Source organism: Myotis myotis, unplaced genomic scaffold (assembly GCF_014108235.1).
Source record: "Myotis myotis isolate mMyoMyo1 unplaced genomic scaffold, mMyoMyo1.p scaffold_m19_p_2, whole genome shotgun sequence".
NCBI lineage: Eukaryota > Metazoa > Chordata > Mammalia > Chiroptera > Vespertilionidae > Myotis > Myotis myotis.
Genome location: NW_023416324.1, coordinates 178,857,698 through 178,866,580, shown reverse-complemented (window position 1 = coordinate 178,866,580; position 8,883 = coordinate 178,857,698).

Genomic DNA, 8,883 nt, shown 5'->3' with positions numbered 1-8,883 from the left:
GAACAATAAAGATTTAATTTAAAAAAATCGTAAGGGAGAGGAAATATATTTACAGTATTTACTGAAAAAGATCCAAGTATGAGCAGACCCGTGCAATTCAAACCCATGTTGCTCATGGGTAAACTGTATTTGCATTTTGGGCGGCAAAAGACATGAACAGACATTTCACCAAAAAGTATGTACACATGACACAAGGTATGAACATACATTCAGCATCATTAGCCGTTAGGGACATGCAGATTAAAATCACAGTGATGCATCACTCCACACAGTTAAAAAGTGGTGACACCCCTGACAGGTGGCTCCGTTGGTTGGAGTGTCATCCCGTATACCAAGGGTTCAAAAAAAAAAAAAAAAAGAAAGAAAGAAATATAATCCAAGGAAACTAACATGGTATAAGCAAATAAATCAACATTGCTTGTTAGACCTAAGTTTGAAGCTGTGTTCAGCATGGAAAAAACAGAATTGTCTGAGGTTTTCCTGATGGAACATAAGCTCTGGGTAGGAAAAAATAAAAATATTCCCCAAAATTATGTTATTTGAAACAAAGATTATACTGCTATCCTAAGTAGTGATTCAAATTGACCAGTTCATAAAGCTATTTTCATTAGTCTTCTAGGAAATAAAAAAATAAGGACAATGCAGTCAATTTTCCATTAAGTTAATTTCCCTTAAATTTGACTCTTTATGTTGAGATATTCTTTTTAATCTCAATGTATCTTCTTTTAGAATATGAAAATGATATTGTTTCTTAATGTTTCTCATTGCACAATGTCCCCATTTACCCTAGCATTTACATGTTTTTATTTAGTTTTGTCTTATTAAATGTTCCTGGTGCATGAAACCACTAAGTGCAGGAACCACTGTTTCTAGAGAATTATTGGGAGACTAAAGGCCTGGTGTATGAAATTCGTGTATGGAGGAACGTCGCTCAGCCCAGCCTGCACCCTCTCGCAATCTGGGACTGCTGGCTCCTAACCGCTTGCCTGCCTGCCTGCCTGATTGCCCCTAACCACTCTGCCTGCCTGCCTGATCGCCCCAACTGCCTCTGCCTTGGCCCTCGCTGCTGCAGCTTCGTCCAGAAGGACATCTGAATGACATCCAGAAGGTCGTTCAGCTGTCTGGTCTAATTAACATATTACGCTTTTATTATTATAGACTAGTAGCCCATCAGGTGATATCGCACACAGTAGGCCACTCGCTGCTTCCTCGGGAGCCGGCGGGAACCGCAGCGCACTGCCGGGAACTGTGCTGTTTCCATGGGGGCCATGCAGCTTCCACAGGAGGCAGGAGGGACCCACATTCATTCTGCGAGAGGCGGGAAGGAGCTGCAGTGCCCAAGGGAGCCGGGAGGGAGATGCGCTGCTTCTGCAGGAGGCAGGAGGGACCTGCGCTGATTCCACAGGAGGTGGGAGGGAGCTGTGCTGCTTCCGTGGGAGGTGGGCCAGCCGTCTCCTCTCCAGGCCTTCTCTCAGCGGCAGAGGCTGTGGGCTGGCCCCCCTGTTCCTATCTGTGTCTACTCCAGCTCCAGGGGGCTGGCCCGAGGCTCAGCGATGAAGCAAGCATTCCCCTAGGCCACTCACACTGCCCACTCTCAGCAGCCACCACCCTGGTACTGGGGTACTCTGGCGGGGCTGAGAGGACTGGGCGCCCCCATCTTGTGGCTATGAGCGCCACCGTCTTTGTGACAGAATGACAGTTAATTTGCATATTACCCTTTAATTAGATAGGATGGTAAGGGAGGTGGCAGGGCAATGCACAAATCTCAAGGCAGGGGAATGCTTGAGGAGGAAAAATATGCATGTTTTCTATATACCCTTTGTTTTCATAATACTAATTATAGAAAGGAAAGTTCAAACAACTTGTATCTCAGGGCCTTCGTTCCTCAACCTGATTGAGTTCATTGTTCCAGAGAAGTAGCCAGGTTTCTTCCTTTGGACCTTAGGCCCTGGGGGGGTTAATACAAGAGAGCATCCAATTCTTTTGCTCACTTAACATCTATAGTTTGAAGAAGGTCTCCAGATAATATATGCAGTGCATTTTAAATGTATAAGACTACCAGGCACAGTTAACCAAATTCCATTAAGAGTGGTCTAAATTCATGCTAGGTTTTTATATATTGTATCATTTCCTAATCACTAGATACAAAAACATAATTGCTATGAGATGGGCATCGTATATATTTTTTTATGTGTTGGTATGTTTTCTGTGCAGACACAGAGACTCTACTCAGGACTGTGTTTTTCTTATCTTCTCCAGACTGATAGTAATTGCTAATATGCAATCAGGAGTTTAGTTATTTTCACACCTTCCTATTAAGAAGCAGAAAATTCATAAATATTTACCAGATTGTTGCATGTGACATGTAATTTCTTCTCTCCCCATAAATTACAAAATGTTTGGCCTTGTCTAATTATTGAGTCTCCATTTCCCTTATTCCACTTGTCAAGGAATTTCCCGAACAGCTTACTATTCTGCCTCAAGGACTTCAGTATGAGAAGGGAAACTAGAAAATGTGACTTCACGTCCAGTTTACAAGCTAGTGTTAAGGAACAGTCTTCCATGGTTAATCACTTGAACCTTTTTAGTTGTGAGAACTCCAGTTGGGAAGTTACCTGCATCAGTCAACAGCATCTTGGACTGTGGATATTTTATGTAACTTGCTGACTTTCAGACTTGGAGAATAGCTTTCTTTCTCTGTAGTGGGGTTTTGTTGGGGGAAAGAATCAGAGAGGCCAGCAAAGCAGGGCCAGCCATTTCAATTGTATTTTGTTCATTGTCTTCCCACACTTGTTTCCCCCCCTACTAATGTATTATTTATGTTTTTTAAAGGGGCCCTTGAAATAGTAGGGAATAAGTAAATGTTTTAGGATAGATCAGCGTGGACAGAAAGAAGAAAACAGAATGAATGACATGCTTGAATCTTCTTTCAGATAATACCAGCTCCTGGGGAACATCTTAACAGGGCGAGGCTCCCAATCTGACACATAACTCTTTATTTTCCTTATAAAGTTAAGTGGTCCCTTGCTGCTTCTCCAAATAAAGTAAAATTGCCTCACTTTTAAGAGCGAAAGTCTTCTGTTTTTCAGACTACTCAGAGAATGTGTTCCCTAAGTCTAATTTCCCATTTATGAACTAATAAGGCCAATTTTCATAAATCACACCAGGAAATCAGTGTTCGCTTCATAAAAAGAGCTCCAGTTTCCACAAGTCATGTAAGTAGAGGTGACAGCTGGCAACTCGTTAGTGAGGAGTGGGGATCTCCCGCATCTCCTGTGGGGTTTGAATATTTAACTTTGCCTCCAGTACTTGACTGTACCTTCCCCTCATTTTATCTCACCCAAACCTTAGGTTCCCTTCTGATAAACTGCATGTGGTGAACTTACATCTTTCCCAATACCGGATATTGTATCCTTTTTGTAACAGAAACACATTTCAGACTTCATAGAGCCAGTTTTCTTTTTTTAATTGTGAAAGGATGAGAGATGGGTCTGAAACTATTCTGCTACCTTTAAGCAGATAGATGGACCTAAAAGAAGAACAGCAACCACTTAACCTTCCTTATTTCTCCAACAACTCTCCCAATAGTATTTATTTCCTACCACTTCAGGAATTGTTTTCTAATGAAGGTTTGTATTCCCTTCAGATACAGAAAGTAAATAAAGCTCCGCAAAGTAAATAGCAAGAAAAATCACCGAGAGAAAGAACAACCACAAAAATCTAAGTGCAATGCTTGACTGTGTGAAAAAGGAAAGTGAGCCCAGAACAGTCTATGTGTCTTCACTAACGTCATACCACCACTTCCTGCACAGGAATGAGAGTTAGAATTCTGGTCTCCTGGCACCAGCTTAGAGTTTCTTCTATGTAGAATTCACAGTGTTAGTGGTACACCTGGAGGGAGAAACAGGGGAAAGAATGAAGATGGAATATTCTAATAAAGCATTCCATTCTAATTTGGTGCCTCTCAGAGGAAACTCCGAGGGGCCCTAAGCCTGGAAGGGCAGGAAGTCCCCTTTCCGGAGTCTCTTCCATCACAGCAAGTGCTGGCTTCAAAAACAACTTACTGTTACATTTGTCTCGAAAGTCTAGTAATGATGTCATGGCAGACCTTCCCAGCCAACATTTCCTTCAGGGCCACAAGCTTTCTAAAAGTGAAATAAAAACTAAAACCGTAATTTTCCTTACACAGAATGCAAAAAGGAAAGGGGAGGGGTGAAGGGAGAAAGAGGGAATGACATTAGGATAGGTATATGACAATTACAGCCAGTGAATAGATTAAATGGTATTTTATGATTCAATTCACTTAGGGCATTTTTAATGGTCTGAGAAATGATCCTTGTCATTTTTAAACATTAAAAATCATTACCAGGTACACAGTAATGAACTTTGAGCAGAGGAAGTACAGGAACCCCGAAGCCAGCACCACAGGACAGAGGGTGTTCCAAATTATCATTTTATTGTACCACCTTAGAGTGTTTTTACTGTTTTAACTTATATTAGTTATCTTTTCTGTATGCACCATCCCTTGAATTTTATATCAGTTGATTTTACTGACTTAGCTTTAACACATAGGCTACAATCTGGAAAATCATTACATATTACTAAATAGCACCACTATTGTGATATTTTCTCACATTTTATTCAAATTTTAGTTATGGCTTACATTTTTTAATGAATTATGAAGGGCCATTCTCATCAAAAATTAACAGAGTATAATGTTAATTAAAAACAACATTACAAAGAAGATATACCAAAGGCCAAAAGGTGCATGAAAAGATGCTCAACATCACTAGTGATTAGGGAAATACAAATTAAAACCACAATGACATGTCACCTCCTCCCTGGTAGAATGGCTACTATCAAAAGAGAAGAGATAAAGGCTAATGTAGATGTGGAGAAAAGGAAACCTTTGTGCACTATTGGTAGGGTTGTAAATTGGTACAGCCACTATAGAAAATAGTATGGAGAACCCTAAAAAAGTTAAAAATAGAACCTATGATCCAACAATATGATCCTTCCACTTCTAGGAAGATATCTGCACTTCTATGTTCCCAGCAGCATTATCACCAATAACTAAGACTTAAGACAACCTAAGTGGCCACTGATGGATGAAGAGATTTAAAAGTTAAAGATAAATATACAAATATTATTTAGCCATAAAGAAGAGGAAATCCTATCATTTGCAACAACATGGATAGACCTTGAAGACATTACACTAAATGAAATGTTATGTAGAAAAAGACAAATACGGTATGACCTCACTTATATGTGGAATCTGAAAACAAAGCAAAGCAAACAAATAAACTAGAAACAGATCAGACTTGTGGTTACCAGAGGCAGAGGGTAGGAAAGAGGGGGAAACAGAGAAAAGTTGTCCAAAGATTAAAACTCCCTGTTATAATATAAATAAGCACTGGAGGTATAATGCACAATATGATGGCCATAGCTAACATTGCTGCACAATATATAGGAAAGTTGTTAAGAGAATAAATACTAAGAATTCTCATCACAAGAAAAGTATTTTCCTTTTTCTTCTTTCTTTTCTTTTACTAGAGGCCTGGCCTGTGGGGATCAGGCCAAAATCGGCTCTCTGACATCCCCCAAAGGATCCTGGATTGTGAGAGGATGCAGGCCAAGCGGAGGGACCCCTCCGGTGCATGATCGGGGCTGGGGAGGGACCGCGGGAGGGTTCCAGGGTGTGTCCAGCCCTTCTCGCTCAGTCCCAATCAGCAGGATCCCAGCAGCAAGCTAACCTAAGGATTGGAGCGTCTGCCCCTGGTGGTCAGTGAGTGTCATAGCAACTGGTTGAATGGTCGAACGGTTGGACACTGGCATATTAGGCTTTTATTATATAGGATTATATCTGTGTGAGAAAATGGACATTAGTTGAACCTATTGTGGTAATCATTTCACAACAAATGTAAATCTACTGATCATGTTGTGTGCCTTAAGTTTATATAAAGATGTATGCCAATTATTTTTCAGTAAAACTGGGATAAAAACCAACATTACAACATCAACTTTATTACACTAGATGGCAGCAAATAATTAGAAGGGCTAAATAAAATATTTGCGTAAATAAATATTGCAGCACTGGAGTGGAGAAAGAATGCTAATATTTAAGAAATAAAACTTGCACCTGGCTGACTCCTGAACATTCTTTAAGATGTATCTTTTATTTCTTTCTTCATCCAGCAAATATTAACAAATTATTAAACAAATACTTAGACCAGTTCAAAGTGCTATGGGAGTACTTCCTCTATACAGACATTATAATTCTCAGGTACCATATGAGGACTTAATTTGCTGCTCTTGTATAGGAAAGAACTATGTTTCGGTCTTTGAAGACTCCATGTTTATTACATAACTTTGATACACAGTAGGTCCTCAGATTTTACATTCAGTTACTTGCTAGTTTCCAATCATAACATGCACTCTTATACCTCTATAGTTTTGCAAGTGTTGTTCACTATATCAGAAATTATGCCCAATGCCCCAACACACACACACACACACACACACAACCCCTTTTAAGTGCTTTGTCTTTTCCAAGCCTTCAGTGGCTGTCATAAGCATATCAGACGCCTTCTCCTATGCCCCCAGCATTCTGAGAATGGCTATGATAGTGGGGGAAAGGGGTTCCTGTGTTATATTTGTCTCCTTCTCTAGACTATAAGCAGTGTGTCATATTTTTATATAGCCACTACCAAGCACAGTTTCTCTTTCAGAGCAGGCCTTCTGTAAAATGTGTTGAATGATTTAGGTGTGTTACAGAAAATCAAGCTTCTCTGTTAGAGGTCTGATCATAACAAATGTAGGTGTCAATATCATAATTTGGTATGGTAGCATATGGATAAAGCTTGTGAAAGTGGCCAATAAGCCAGAAGTTCCTCCAAGATAGATTCAAGGTTCATGAGAATACATTTTTATATAATGTTAATAAGGAGAAATATGGGGTGAAGGAAGAGAAGCAGAAAAAGAGAAGAATAAGAAGAGTAAGTAAAAAAAGAAGAGGAGGAAAAGGACAGAGAACACTGTGCCAGGCACTATTCTAAGCACCTTATCTCATTAATTCATTATAACAACTCCAGGGTAGATGCTATTAATATTTGCATTTTACAAAATAGGTTTTTAAAATTTGGGAAACTTACTCAAAGTCACAGACAGTAGGTGATGGGGTCTACAATGATTTCATTAACTTTTAACTTTGTCAGAAAACTACTGTCAGACTAATCAACATTCAATCTACTTATTATACAAACAATATGTAAGTTTTCTTAATGCAGCCTTATAACTTCTAGTTTACCTATCACATAGCTTTAGGAAAAGGAAAATTCAAGTAAAACACTGTAGAATCACCACTGAGTACATCTAACTTATACTACACTGGAGAAACAGTGCATGGATTCATGCACTGGTGGGGTCCCTCGGCCTGGACTGCGGGGATCAGGCTAAAACCAGCTCTCCAACATCCCCAAGGGGTCCCAGATTGCGAAAGGGTGGTTCTTGGGTGAGGCACCTCAGAATCCTGCTCCCTCCTCTCTGGTTCCAGATGCATCACCCAAGAACCGCAGCTGCCAAGTCACCACAGCTCAGCAGCTCCTGCATTGAGCGTCTGCCCCCTGGTGGTCATTGTACATCATAGCTACCGGTAGGATGGTAGAATGGTGAGCAGTCGCTTAGGCATTAGATAGATAGATAGATAGATAGATAGATAGATAGATAGATAGAGATAGATAGATAGATAGATATTAGAAATCTTTGCTAAAAATGGTGTGGATTCAGGAATTTGAGTGCTGACAATAGTTGATGGAATTGTGAGCAAAACAAACAAAGAAAACCTCTAGAATACATTCATAGATCTCTATCTCTTATGAGATATTTAATCTTTTTCTCCTACTTCATGTTCCTTGATTCCTATAGCAGACATTAGCCAGTTGTTTGCCTCCTCTCCCACCACCTCACTCCTGGAATCTGTATCCCCTTTCATCTTTTTGGCTTTTTGTCAACTACCCTGAATCCAAAAGAAAAGAAAAGGAAAATAAACTCAGAGGAATTAGAGACAATGCAGTGAGGAAAATGAACAAATAAAGATCATTAATGTCCTGTGAAATTACAGAAGGTAGGGCATCTATGAAGCAAGAACAGAATGTTATAAAAAGGAACATTCAGCTTGAGATGCTAGTTATCTATTGCTGCATGACAAACTACCCCAAAACTTAGCAACTTACAACACACATTTCCTACATCACAGCCTCTGTGGGTCAAAAATCTGGGAGTAACTTAGCCAGATGGTTCTGGCTCAAGGTCTCTTATGCGATTTCTGTCAAGCTTTCAGCTGGGATGCAGTTTTCTGAAGACTCAACAAGGACTGGAGGATCCTCATTAAGATGGCTCAGTACATAGCTGTTGACAGGAGACCTCAGTTTCTCACTACATGAAACTCTTCATAACAACATTGTATGTTCTTACAATGTGGCAACTGGTTTCCCCCAGAGCAAATAATCCAGAAGAGGAGAAATAAGACACCGCAGTGTCCTTTATGACCTGGTATCCAAAATTTACAGAGTATCACTTGCAGTCCATACTCAACGCAAGGGTTATTTAGACTACAAGATGGGAGCATCAAAGAATTTATAAACATACTTTAAACCACCACATAAGAAGAAAATAGCTGGAGGAAATTATGTATATGATCAAAGCATGACCATCAAAATAAAAAGTCAATAGAAGCATTAAAAGGTAAAGTTGAGAAAAGTTAATAAGAAGAGATGGTTACTATGAGAAGAGTAATAAAAAAAAATAAAGCTGTATTCCAAAAACTCAAATTCCCAGCTAACTGGAATTCCAGGAAAAGAAAATAGAAGGGGGGAAATAATTAAA